Here is a 12,351-nt window from a genome sequence, read left to right as displayed (position 1 = left end):
AACAGTTGGAGATGGTATTTCTGACTTCCTTCCAGCTCTGCATCAATCACATGCCAGAATAATCATTCTAAATCTTTACTTTTGGCATATCTCTTCATGCTTCAATAATTTCATGGCTGTATTTTTCTAGTACATTAAATTCACTGTTCTGACTGATTTTTTCTGTCCCCGTCTAGTTCCCTCTTATGTTATAAACCACTCCTCAATCTTACCCCTTCAATTTTAGTTGGATCTGCCCCTCAAGTATATTCATATTCACTTATTCCTTTGTTTTGGGTTGGCCAAAGAGATCTTAAGGAAAAACACAAGTGGACTTTTTTGGCCAACCCAATATGTGTGTGTGTGTGTGTGTGTGTGTGTGTGTGTGTGTATCTTCCCTCAGACAACTTGGTATTAATTCAGTAAGGATCTGTGGTTGCAAGTTACAAAGTCCAACTCAAATTGACTTAAATAGGGAAGAAAATTTATCGGTTCATGTAACTGAAAGTTCAAGATGGTTTTGTTAAACATGGCTTGGATGAAGAATTCAAATTACGTCATCAATATTGGGATTCTCCCTGAAATGTTGGCTATTTCCTCTGTCATTGGCTTCATTCTCAAGCTCCACAAATCAGCAGCCTGCAGCTCTAGGCTCACACTGTCCTCACTACCAGTGAACCGTTGTGTCCATTCCTAAACCAGCCACTGTTGCCCAGAGAAAAAGATACACAGATTGTCCTGGTCTGAATCAGAAGCCCATACCAGAAGTTCAGCCTATTAATAGCACATGAATAGCACAAGAAGGTGATTCCACTTTGGAAAATGGTAGTATGGTTATCAGAGGAGGGCTCTGTATGTCCTGGGTAATGGAAATAGCAGACATACAACTTATCCCTGTTCTTCTGTTGATGTCCCCAAGCATTCCTCTTTTTCAGTTCAGTTCAGTCGCTCAGTCGTGTTTGACTCTTTGCGACCCCATGAACCGCAACACGCCAGGCCTCCCTGTCCATCACCAACTACAGGAGTCCACCCAAACCCATGTCCATCGAGTCGGTGATGCCATCCAACCATCTCCTCCTCTGTCGTCCCCTTCTCCTCCTGCCCTCAATCTTTCCCAGCATCAGGGTCTTTTCAAATGAGTCAGCTCTTCACATCAGGTGGCCAAAGTATTGGAGTTTCAGCTTCAACATCAGTCCTTCCAATGAACATCCAGGACTGACCTCCTTTAGGATGGACTGGTTGGATCTCCTTGCAGTCCAAGGGACTCTCAAGAGTCTTCTCCAACACAACAGTTCAAAAGCATCAATTCTTCTGCTCTCAACTTTCTTTATAGTAACTCTCACATCCATACATGACCACTGGAAAAACCACAGCCTTGACTAGATGGACCTTTGATGGCAAAGTAACATCTCTGCTTTTTAATATGCTGTCTAGGTTGGTCATAACTTTCCTTCCAAGGAGTAAGCGGCTTTTAATTTCATGGCTGCAATCACCATCTGCAGTGATTTTGGAGCTCAGAAAAATAAAGTTGGCCACTGTTTCCCCATCTATTTGTCATGAAGTGATGGGACCTGATGCCATGATCTTAGTTTTCTGAATGTTGAGTTTTAAGCCAACTTTTTCACTCTCCTCTTTCACTTTCATCATGAGGCTCTTTAGTTCTTCTTCACTTTCTGCCATAAGGGTGGTGTCATCTGCGTATCTGAGGTTATTGATATTTCTCCCGGCAATCTTGAATCCAGCTTGTGCTTCTTCCAGCCCAGCGTTTCTCATGATGTACTCTGCATATAAGTTAAGTAAGCAGGGTGACAATATACAGCCTTAACGTACTCCTTTTCCTATTTGGAACAAGTCTATTGTTCCATGTCCAGTTCTAACTGTTGCTTCCTGACCTGCATACAGATTTCTCAGGAGGCAGGTAAGGTGGTCTGCTATTCCCATCTCTTTAAGAATTTTCCACAGTTTATTTCTCTTCTACATATGCCTTTTAAAATGTTTATGCCCACTCAATTCAACAATATTTTTTTTACCACCACAAATGTACTCACTTCCTCCACAAAGAGAAATGTTCTAAAGGTCATCTAGTTAACTGATAATAACTTCAAGTCCAAAATAGCAGGATAAAGCATTTCTCCAGTTTATAGCCATACAGTTCTTCCTGGTCTAGCAAGCTAAGGCTACATGATAAAATCAGCTACAAAATACTTAATTTGTAAGGACAAGAAAAGAAACAAACACCTGCAATGAAAACTCATATTTAGAAAAAGGGCTATGGCAAATACACTGTGGTCTCCAATTCATAGGATATATCATATCTAGCTGGACAGGAATAGCTAAGGCTTCCTACCATGAGAGAAGAGAAAGTTCTTTGATCAACCCATCTGGCTGCCATATGTTCTGCTCTTGGAAAATCTCTCATCCATTAGTCTCCCATGCCATAACTGTAATAGACAATGGGGAGGATAATCCTTCTAGGGGCCATGCCTCTAGCATCCAGCTTCTTGCTACAGTGAGGAGTGAAAAATCACTTGCTATGGTAGAGATTACTAGCTTTTACCATCAAATAGCTCGGATGCTCTTCTTTTAAGTAGAGTTGTTGCTAAAAGCAGCTTCTTACTCAGAGACTACATTTCCCAGCTTCCCTGTTAATCTTGGTAAAGTCTCAGGTCTGTCTCATTGGACTATGAGTAGAAGTGATCTGAATCACTTAACAATGTGGTTCAGAACCAGGTAAGCCTTCGCTGGTCTCTTTATCCTCCTAAGACAGCACTGAAAGAACTCTAAGACCCTGAAGAATACATAAGAGAGCCATGAGATGGAAGGAATCTGGGTAACTGAATGATCTTGTAGAAAACCACTTGTTAATCAGGAATACTGATATTGCACTCTACAAAAGTGCAAAATAAATATCTGTTGTGTTAAGCTACTCAGGCTTATGTTTACCTTTACAGCAATAAGTAACCTGGGTTTTGTTCTCTAGATTTAGGTTTCTTTCACAATGCAATTTCCTTTCCTTCTTAGTAATCTTCCAGTCTATTTGTATGTGGCCAATCCCATGGCAGAAAAAAACTCCAAAGTCAGAGATCATTTAAAACTGTAGTCTTTGCATCTAGATTTTGATATGGTTATTTTTATCTTTTGGTAACAGGCCTTGGTATTCTCCCATTTTGGTTTCTCCCTGAGAACAGTTTGAAACAATAGCCACTGGTTTTGCAAAGGGGCTGGAGGAGGGAAAGCGGATATAAGGGTGGAATGGCATGGTGATGGTAGAGGAACAGAGTGATAATTATTATGTTCCTAGGAACTGCTTGAGAGAAGCCAGGGAGTGTTCAGATTTCTCCCGAGTTCCAGTCTTTTCCATTTCTTGCTTTCAATGGTATTAACGGTCTTTGGGGGCTTTTCCTACCCTTAATGGCTCCAGATTACTGACGTTTCCATCATATTTGATTGCAGCCTATAAACAAAATTGATCATTTAGGGACTCCCCCCGCAGCGAGGGATTGGGAAGGCTTCTCAGCTGGTGTTAGTGGTAAAGAAACACCTGCCAATGCAGGAGACGTAGGAGACATGGGTTCGATCCCTGGGATGGGAAGATCCCCTGGAGGAGAGCATGGCAACCCACTCTCCAGGCAAGTATTCTTGCCTGGAGAACCCCATGGACGGAGGAGCTTGGCAAGCTATGGTCGGGAAACTAAGATCCTGGATACTGTGTGGTACAGCAAAAAAAAAAAAAAAAATTATAACAAAACAGTATTGTTTCCTCTCTGCTTTAGATAAATAAAGCTCAACTTTAAACTTGAGTCTTTCTCATAGGATCTAACTAAAAGCCACCACATAAGAGTTGATATACTCTAGTATCTAGTCCTTTTGTGTTTCATACTTGATAGGCACATTTTCTGAATCCTAGTATACAACAGGTGCCAGTTTAACCTACTACTTTGCTCTTGAATTCCCAGCCCAGGATAGATGGAGCCTCCTCTGAATCAACTGACTCAACAGTTTAAGATCTTTCTGTTACTAATTTCCACTCCGAGTACCAATTTATGAATTGTTAGTACTATTTTAGTTGCAGGTGACAAAATAAAAAAATACAAATCAAACTGACTTATGCAAAAAAAGAGAGAGAGAATATTTTGGCTATTGGCTCATATAACTAAAGAAGTAGTGATATATTTAGCTTAAGGCATAGCTTGATCCAAGGGCTTAAGCAATGTCATTAGAATTCTATTCCGCTTCATCTCTTGGCTCTGCATTCTGTGTTGGCTTCTTTCTCAGGCTCCATATGGTGGTTCCTGGCAGCTCCAATTCACATAATCCTTACTGTTAGCAATCTCAGTGGAAGAGTGCATACCTCTTTCCCAGAAGCGTGAGCAATAATCTCCTTATATTTTATTGGCTTTGATTAGGACATGTGGCCAGAGGAATGATTACTCACGTTGTTGAAAGTGGAGTCCACCCCACCTGGAAGACCCTGGCTGAGAGTGACAGAGGAGGAAAATCAGGGTGTGGTTATCAGAAGAGTGAACTGATGCTGAGTGGCAAAAAACCAAATGTCTCTCGGATACCAATGTGTAGTGTTTCCTAATTGCTTCACATGTGTTGGTTTTATCTCCTTCACTGGGCTGTAAGTGCCTTGGGAGCAGGATCGTGTATTATATGTCTTAACAGTGCCAGCCCAGCAGGCAAATCTTAGATACTGGCTGACTGATTGCCTCCTCTCCTAACACTGAAGATGGCATACTCAAAGGGTAAAAAGAGCTTAATAAAGGGACAATTTACAGAGGTAATCATATAGTAGAAAGGGTTAAGGGAACCAAGTAATAATGGTAAAGCAATTAAAGACTGGTAACAATGAGAAGACTTAAGTCTGAAGGAGCAGGGAAGGCAGCTTTTTAATGGAACCCAGTAAGAGCCATAGTTTGGAAGGAGATGCCTGATAAAAGCTGTGACTATAAATAGAGAAATGCAGCCACTGCCAAATGTGGCCCAGCAAAGGAATGGGAAATAAAGCACTTGTCCTCTTTTTTCCAACCTTTCCCATTGGCCACACTCAACCAGAAGCTAGAGGGCTTGGAGAGTAGAATCTATAGAGGTCAGCCTCCAATATAAAGCAAAGCAAATAGGATGAAAAATGGAAAAATGGATCTGGAGAAGCAAATGAAAAATAACCAGGACATCCATATTATATTCTTTAGAGAAACCCTAATTGAAAACAATTCAATATGTCATAACCATATAGCAGGCTATATGCTGGAGTTACCTGGAAAATAATTTTACCCTTTCCAATAAATTTGTTAAATATGAAACTAATGTGATTTCATTTCTAGAGTAGTTTAAGACTTTAATGCTCATGAATTCATAAATCACAAAAGTCTTTTGTTAGCCTATGTAGTTAAAAAGTTATCGTCATTGTATTGATATGGAACTCCTTCAGAATAAGGTACCTGGTAATCCATCAGAAAGTCCTTGCACAGCACTTGTCAAATAGTGACAGATTTGATAAATGTTTGATGATTTGAAGAATGATTAAATGAATAAAGCATTTCATATAGACGTTAAGTGAGAAACTAGATGAGTTTTCTTTGTTAGAGGTTGACGCTAACTGTACATCTACCAACCCTGTCTCTTAAAGTCTGACATTAGCATCTTAGCTCTTGATCAAGGTGTTATCTCATAGGAAATAGAACTGCAATAAATTTTCTTTGTCAATCTTCAGAAGAAGTTCTATAATTAGCTGTCATGGTAATAAACTCACTATAAAGTCCATTTCAGTTAAGGGACTACTATTTTTTTAATCTAAAACTGGGTTTCTTCATGGAATTGTCACTCAACTGTATGAAAAATAAATATACTTGCTTCTGTATATAAACTGGCATTAGAAAGTGTCAGTTCAAACTGTTTCTCTAGAAGATTTTAGTGAAGCCAAAAAAACATACTTTTGTTCTTTGGCAATCCTGTGATATAGAGCTTAAAACCATTTACAAAATGCTTTCATATGTATCACCTTTCATTTACTCATACAAAAAATAGTATTGCATACTTACTATATGCCACACATATCTCTATCTTCATTGAACGTACATTCTACATTAGTGTTTCTCAGACTTGAGTACTTACTGTATGCCACACATATCTCTGTCCTCACTGAATGTACAGTCTACAGCAGTATTTCTCATACTTATATGAAAAAAATGAACCACCTAAGGATCTTATGAAATTGCAGATTCTAAATCTGAGATGGGGCCCACGACTGCATTTCTAACCAGCTTCCAGGTGATGCTGAGACCACACTTGGAGGAGTAAGAGTCTGATGAATTCATTTAATCCTTTCAACAACAATATAAGATGTGTACCAGTGTTTATCTAATTATCTTGAGCAGTTACTATGTAGAAGCACTGTGCTACCATTGTAAACAAACAGTTCAATTAGATATAGGCCTCTTAGAAACTCACTATATAGCAGAAAAAAACTATGACAAATAATTATGGATGTGTGATTCTAATTTTTATGAGACATCCATTTATCTATCATAAATATTTACCCAAATAATATGATATAGCATAAACAAATATAATAATAAACATGTAGTCTAAATGGAGTTCACAGACACAATGATTAGCCCAAAGTCAAATAACTAGTTAAACAGGGTTAGCGTATAAATCTAGTCCTATCAAGCCAAGATTGGTCCTTGTCAGAAAACTCATTGACAGAGGAGGCACAGAGATGCACACCAGAAAATAGATATCCTTCCACTGAATAGAGGTTATACCTGTCTCAGAATTGTCCTCACCCTGTGAAGCAGAGATCATCCTGAGTGGCGACCTAGGTGACATCCATACACGTACTGCCAGGTGATGGGTTGTGCCAGCTAGCTTCTGGTGGACGCCTTGGCTTCATCGGGGTTCTCAGTTTCAAGCAACAAAAATCAAATGATTCAATGGAAAAGTACACAACTCATGAAATCATTATGAGGGTTGAAAAGCAAGCCCAGAACTGCCCTAAATCATACTGCAGAAACACCCCAGGGAGAAGATAGCTATTACTGATGCTGCTCAGCACGCTGGACTCTGCCCCCTTTCTCTGCCACCATCACTGCCCTGGGCACTGAACTTGGCAACGGTAATGTTGCAAGAGAGAGAACTGGCTGCTGTCCTTGCTTCTTTGTGTCGTGGTTGGTTAGGTGCTCAGTTGTTTCCAGTTCTTTTCCAATCCCATGGAGTACAGCCCATCAAGCTCCACTGTTCATGGGATTTCCCAGGCAAGAATACTGGAGTGAGTTGCTGTTTCCATTTCTAGGGGTTCTTCCCAACCCAGGGATGGAACCCATGTCTCCTACATTGGCAGGCGGATTCTTTACCACTGAACCACCAGGGAAGCTCCTTCTTTGTGTTACTAGTAAACTGGTAGAAGTTGTCAAGTATTTTACTGTCCTCCCTTCCACCCTAGATTCAGGTTCACAGGCTGCCCTCAGGCAATGAGAAGCACCTGCATGGCCGTGAGTAGACAAGAAAAAATCCAACCAACCCAACAAAAACAAACAAATACATGTCCATCACAATCTTGAACACATGGTGGCTTATGGAGAAGCAGTATCAGCACCAAGCAGGAGTTTAAAAATACGGAATTTCAGCTCTTATTCCAGATCTTCAGAATCAAGATCTGCTTTCTAATAAGTCGCTGAGGTAATCTGTATGAACTTCAAAGTTTTAGAAGTGTTGCTTTACATTATACAACATGTTGTTCTTTTTAATTTTCAAAGATCAGTGACCATTAGGTTTTATTAATCTATCGGGTTGCCAGATTTAATGCAGGATGCCCAATGAATTTTGAATTTTAGATCAAGAACAAATTATTTTTCGAATGACTATGTCCCATGAAATACTTGGGACATACTTATACTAAAAATTATTACTTGTGTATCTGAAATTCAAATTTAATTGTGTATGCAGTATTTTATCTGGCAATCATACTCACCAAAAAATTCTCTCTCCACAATAAATGGAAATGAACAAAAACATTCTACAGGAAAGCATTCATACCAGTTTTCTATTTTACATGGTAGATTTTAAGTGTTGAAATCAGAATATGGAAACTCTATACAGTTTAAGTCCAAGAAGTATTTAATGCCTGAGGTTCCCTAATAAAATGAAGGGTGAAGATTTTGTTAATCCTAAATGAAAACTATTCTGTAGGATGAGTTAATTTTTAAATATACCTTTGAACTAACTAATTTAATGAATTTTGACCAATATCACCTTTATCCCATAGAACCTGACCACATGAACTAAGTAAACAGGAAATAAGCAACAATAGTCACTGTCAGCCTCCCTCTGGACATAGCTACTTAAATTTTCTTCCTAAAGAAAAGGGATGCAGCCTACACCCAGGAGTTTTAGAAAAGTAGCTTTCAAACATTCAGTCTGGGGGGCTTCCCTTGTGGCTTGATGGTTAAGAATCCTCCTGGCAATACAAGGGACACCTGTTTGATCCCTGGTCTGGGAAGATCCCACATCCTGCAGAGCAACTAAGCCCCTGTGCCACAACTCCTGAAGCCCCTATGCTTTAGAGTCAGTGCTCCCCAACAAGAGAAGTCATCGCCATAAGAAGCCTGTGCATCACAACTAGAGAAAAGCCCGTGCAGCCATCCACCACAACCAAAAATAATAGATAAGTAAAGAAAGCCTTAAAAAATTCTGTTTGGGAAAAAGGCAGGTTGTATCACAGTCAAAAAGTAAAGGAAACTTTACTTTTGTGTGTTAGTTGCTCACCTGTGTCCAACTCTTTGTGACCCCATGGATTGTAGGAAAGGGATTCTCTGCTCTATCTGTGGGATTCTCCAGGAAAGAATACTGAAATGAGTAGCCATTCCCTTCTCCAGGGCAATCTTCCTGACCCAGGGATCAAACCTGGATCTCCTGCATTGCAGATACCAATTGCATTTATTTGGAAGATAGTTTAATTCACTTTAACATTTAGTCTATCTAAATATTTCCAGTCAGCCAAGTGAGGAATTTTGGGTGGTTGAGAGATTGTAAATTTCATTCTGAAACCTTTTGTGTAGTTATCAGTGGGCCACTTGCAATACAGTTTATCAGTAAAAAATCTTCCATTTATCATACCCAACAAAGTCTTATCCTCTTGGCTGGTAGTGAAATGTCTAAGGACTCGGAGAAGGACTTCAGTTCCAAGGTAATATCCTTAAGGGATGATGAGTGTTAGAGACTAAATAAATATCCATAGTCTCCCTCCCACCAGAGGTGTTATCTTGCTGTCACCTTTTAATTAACAATTCATAAGCCGTCCCCTATTACAGATGATTTTAATAGGTGAATGATATACCCTCGTTTACATGCCAGGCCATAAATGCGCCAACTGACTAACCTTTCTTAAATTTAAAAAAAGAAAAAATTATTTAAGTACAAAACGGGTAAGTAGTTAATTTATAATAGAGAATAGTTAGAAACTACTTAAAGCCTCTTCCTCCCCAATAGTGGACTGGTTAAATAAATAATGGTATATGCATAGGATGCAACCATTACAAATCTTATCCAGGGCTCCTTGGAAAAAGGGCTGAATTTGGGACTGGAACAGGAAATTACATGGTGATCCTGGAATATCTTGTCATCTTGTCAAAGGTAAGTGTCAGATATTACTGGGTCATGTCAAAAAGGACTCAGGAGTCAACTTGCAGATGCTCCCATTGGTCAAAGAAGAGACCATCTGAATATGAATCAAGATAACTATAATGATATGGGTTTCAGTCTATTAGTTCAGATTGATATTCTAGAAAAAAACTCTATTGGGGCCCTTGGAAAATGCTAAGGAACCAACTCATTTTGAAAACTGATAAATAAAGAGAATAAATCAAGCACCTATGTCACTTCTCATACACAGATTTTACCCTAATAGTTGATAAGAAGAAGCTTCTCTTTACAGAGCATTCCAGCTAGTAATAGGTGAAGATATGATAGACTATCATCATATTGTAGACCATAATGAAATGATGCAACTAGAAAATGATTATCAATGATGGCTAACTTAACAAAAAGACAAGCAGAAATTACTCACGTTCTGTATATAACATCACATATGGAACATTCTTGCCAAAAATCAAACTAGAATTTTCAATCCAAATTGATCAATTAATTTGATCAATATATGTGTGTGTATATGTATACACACATATACATATGTATATACATATATGTATATACACATACATACATATATATGCATATATACACACATATATACATGTATATACACACACATGTATATACACATATAGATGTATGTATCACACATATATATGTGTATATACACACATATATATATAAACAATAATTTACAGAAAATAGAGATGATAAGGAGCATATTAAATGACACCAGGAGAGTTACAATCAGAAACCCCAGACTATGGGAAATTCTACAGGACAAAGAACACAGTTTTGCTTCAACAAATCAATTGGAAGAGGAGGGAGAAACTATGGATTAACAGACTTACATATCAGACAATTCACGGTGTGGATTTTTTTGGATCCCAATTTAAACAAATCAACTGTAATGAAAAAACATCCATGAAACAACTTGGGGAAATTTCATTTGAAATCACTGTCCTCAAGAGATATCTACATCCCCATGTTAATTGCAGTGTTATTCCAGTATGCATCTATATTCAGTTATTTTCTTAATATGTGATATTAAAACACTTTAATAAACATTGTAGATGTGATGATGATAGTGTCATAATTTCTAGAAGCAGCCTATTTAGATATAAGTGCTGAACTATTTGTGGATGAAATAATTTGATGTTTGCTTCAAATTAATATGGAGGTAAGGATGCTTGAATAATTGTTGAAGCTAGGTGATAGGTTCAAGGGCATTCATTATACCATTCTTTCTACTTTTGTATGTGCTTGTAATAAATAATTAGGTATTAAAATTATTTTGGGGGTATAATCTCGATTTTAAATTTGTAATGTAAGTGCAGAGAATTAGTTCCCACTAATTCTGTCTTTCCCCAATCCCTACACTCTTACCAATTACTCAGTCACCTTAATGTTTTAAATAGTTTTCTTTAATTTCTATGTGTACCTATCACTAAATCAGTTCAATTCCATAGACGGAGCAAAAAGAAAAAAAAAGGCAACACACAGATGGCATTATTGATGGGCCAGTTGCATTCTTGTGCTCTGTCCTTCAGGGACCAATACTTTTGAGACAATCAGGAATAGAAGACTGATCTGTAGTGAAGAGACCCCTGCTTCTCTGAGAGAAGTTAACGGATCCTTTGGGGATAAGACTATGATTTTGATCTCATTAGTATTCTGAGCTTCATTCAGCTGTGACTGACAGTCACACAAGTCAATACAGGAGCACTTTGGGAGAGCCAAGTTAGAGATTTTTTTTTTTCTTACAGATTAGTGCTTCCATTCTTACAGAGCTCATCAGTAAAACAAATCAGAGTACTTTTGATTCAACAAATGAGTAAAATGAAGCTGTATTTCTAAGAAAACTGCATTCTTGGACTAGAAGAGAAATAAAAGTCTAAATTACTTGTTCAAATAAAAAAAAAGTTAGTGAAGGAAATGAGAGTATATTCTAGATGATTATTAATGCTTTCATTTTCACTTTCTTTAATCCTAGATTAACTCATAGCCACAGCCTAAATGCAACCTTAGAGATTCAAAAAGCAACACATTTTTATCTTCAACAGTTTTAATCCCATCAAGCACACTTCATAAACAATAGAGTAAAATTAAAATGGAACACCATCAGACCATCAGAAACAGAGTAGAAGAGGGCAGCCGAAGACATAGAAAATGATGAGTCAGTCCCAGCTAGTATTTTCCTTAGGTTTCATTCGCAATTCCAGAAGAAAGCGATACTTAAAATATTCTGTGGCATCCTTTTATCAGGTTACTGAATATAATTTCAAAGCTTAAGGTGATATGTTTAAAGATTGGAAACAATAAAGAAAAGTCCTGTAGGCTTTTAATGCAATTGAAACAGGGAAAACTGTAGTAAGATATTTTGGATTTAGAGAAGAATGTGCCAATCACCAAAACTTAATGTGTAATTACATAAAAATGCTGGTGCAGTGAAATTAGAAATTCAACAGATGGTCCCCAAATAAAATATTTCCACAGTATATGAGAACAATTGTTTCCTAACTCCTCTCAAGTGAAAGTGTGGATAATTCAGTGCAATCTAAACCATCCCATCCAAGTCAGTTCATTTTATCAAATCACCCAGGGGAATGAACTCAAGACAAAGCAACTTTCACTGAAAACACAATTTCTCATTTAATTAATTAAATAGTTACTGAGGGATTATTGGGGTTACAGAAAAGATACAGATATTAATAAGAA

This window comes from Muntiacus reevesi, chromosome 7 (assembly GCF_963930625.1).
Source record: "Muntiacus reevesi chromosome 7, mMunRee1.1, whole genome shotgun sequence".
In the NCBI taxonomy this organism is placed as follows: domain Eukaryota; kingdom Metazoa; phylum Chordata; class Mammalia; order Artiodactyla; family Cervidae; genus Muntiacus; species Muntiacus reevesi.
This window is presented reverse-complemented; position numbering follows the sequence as displayed.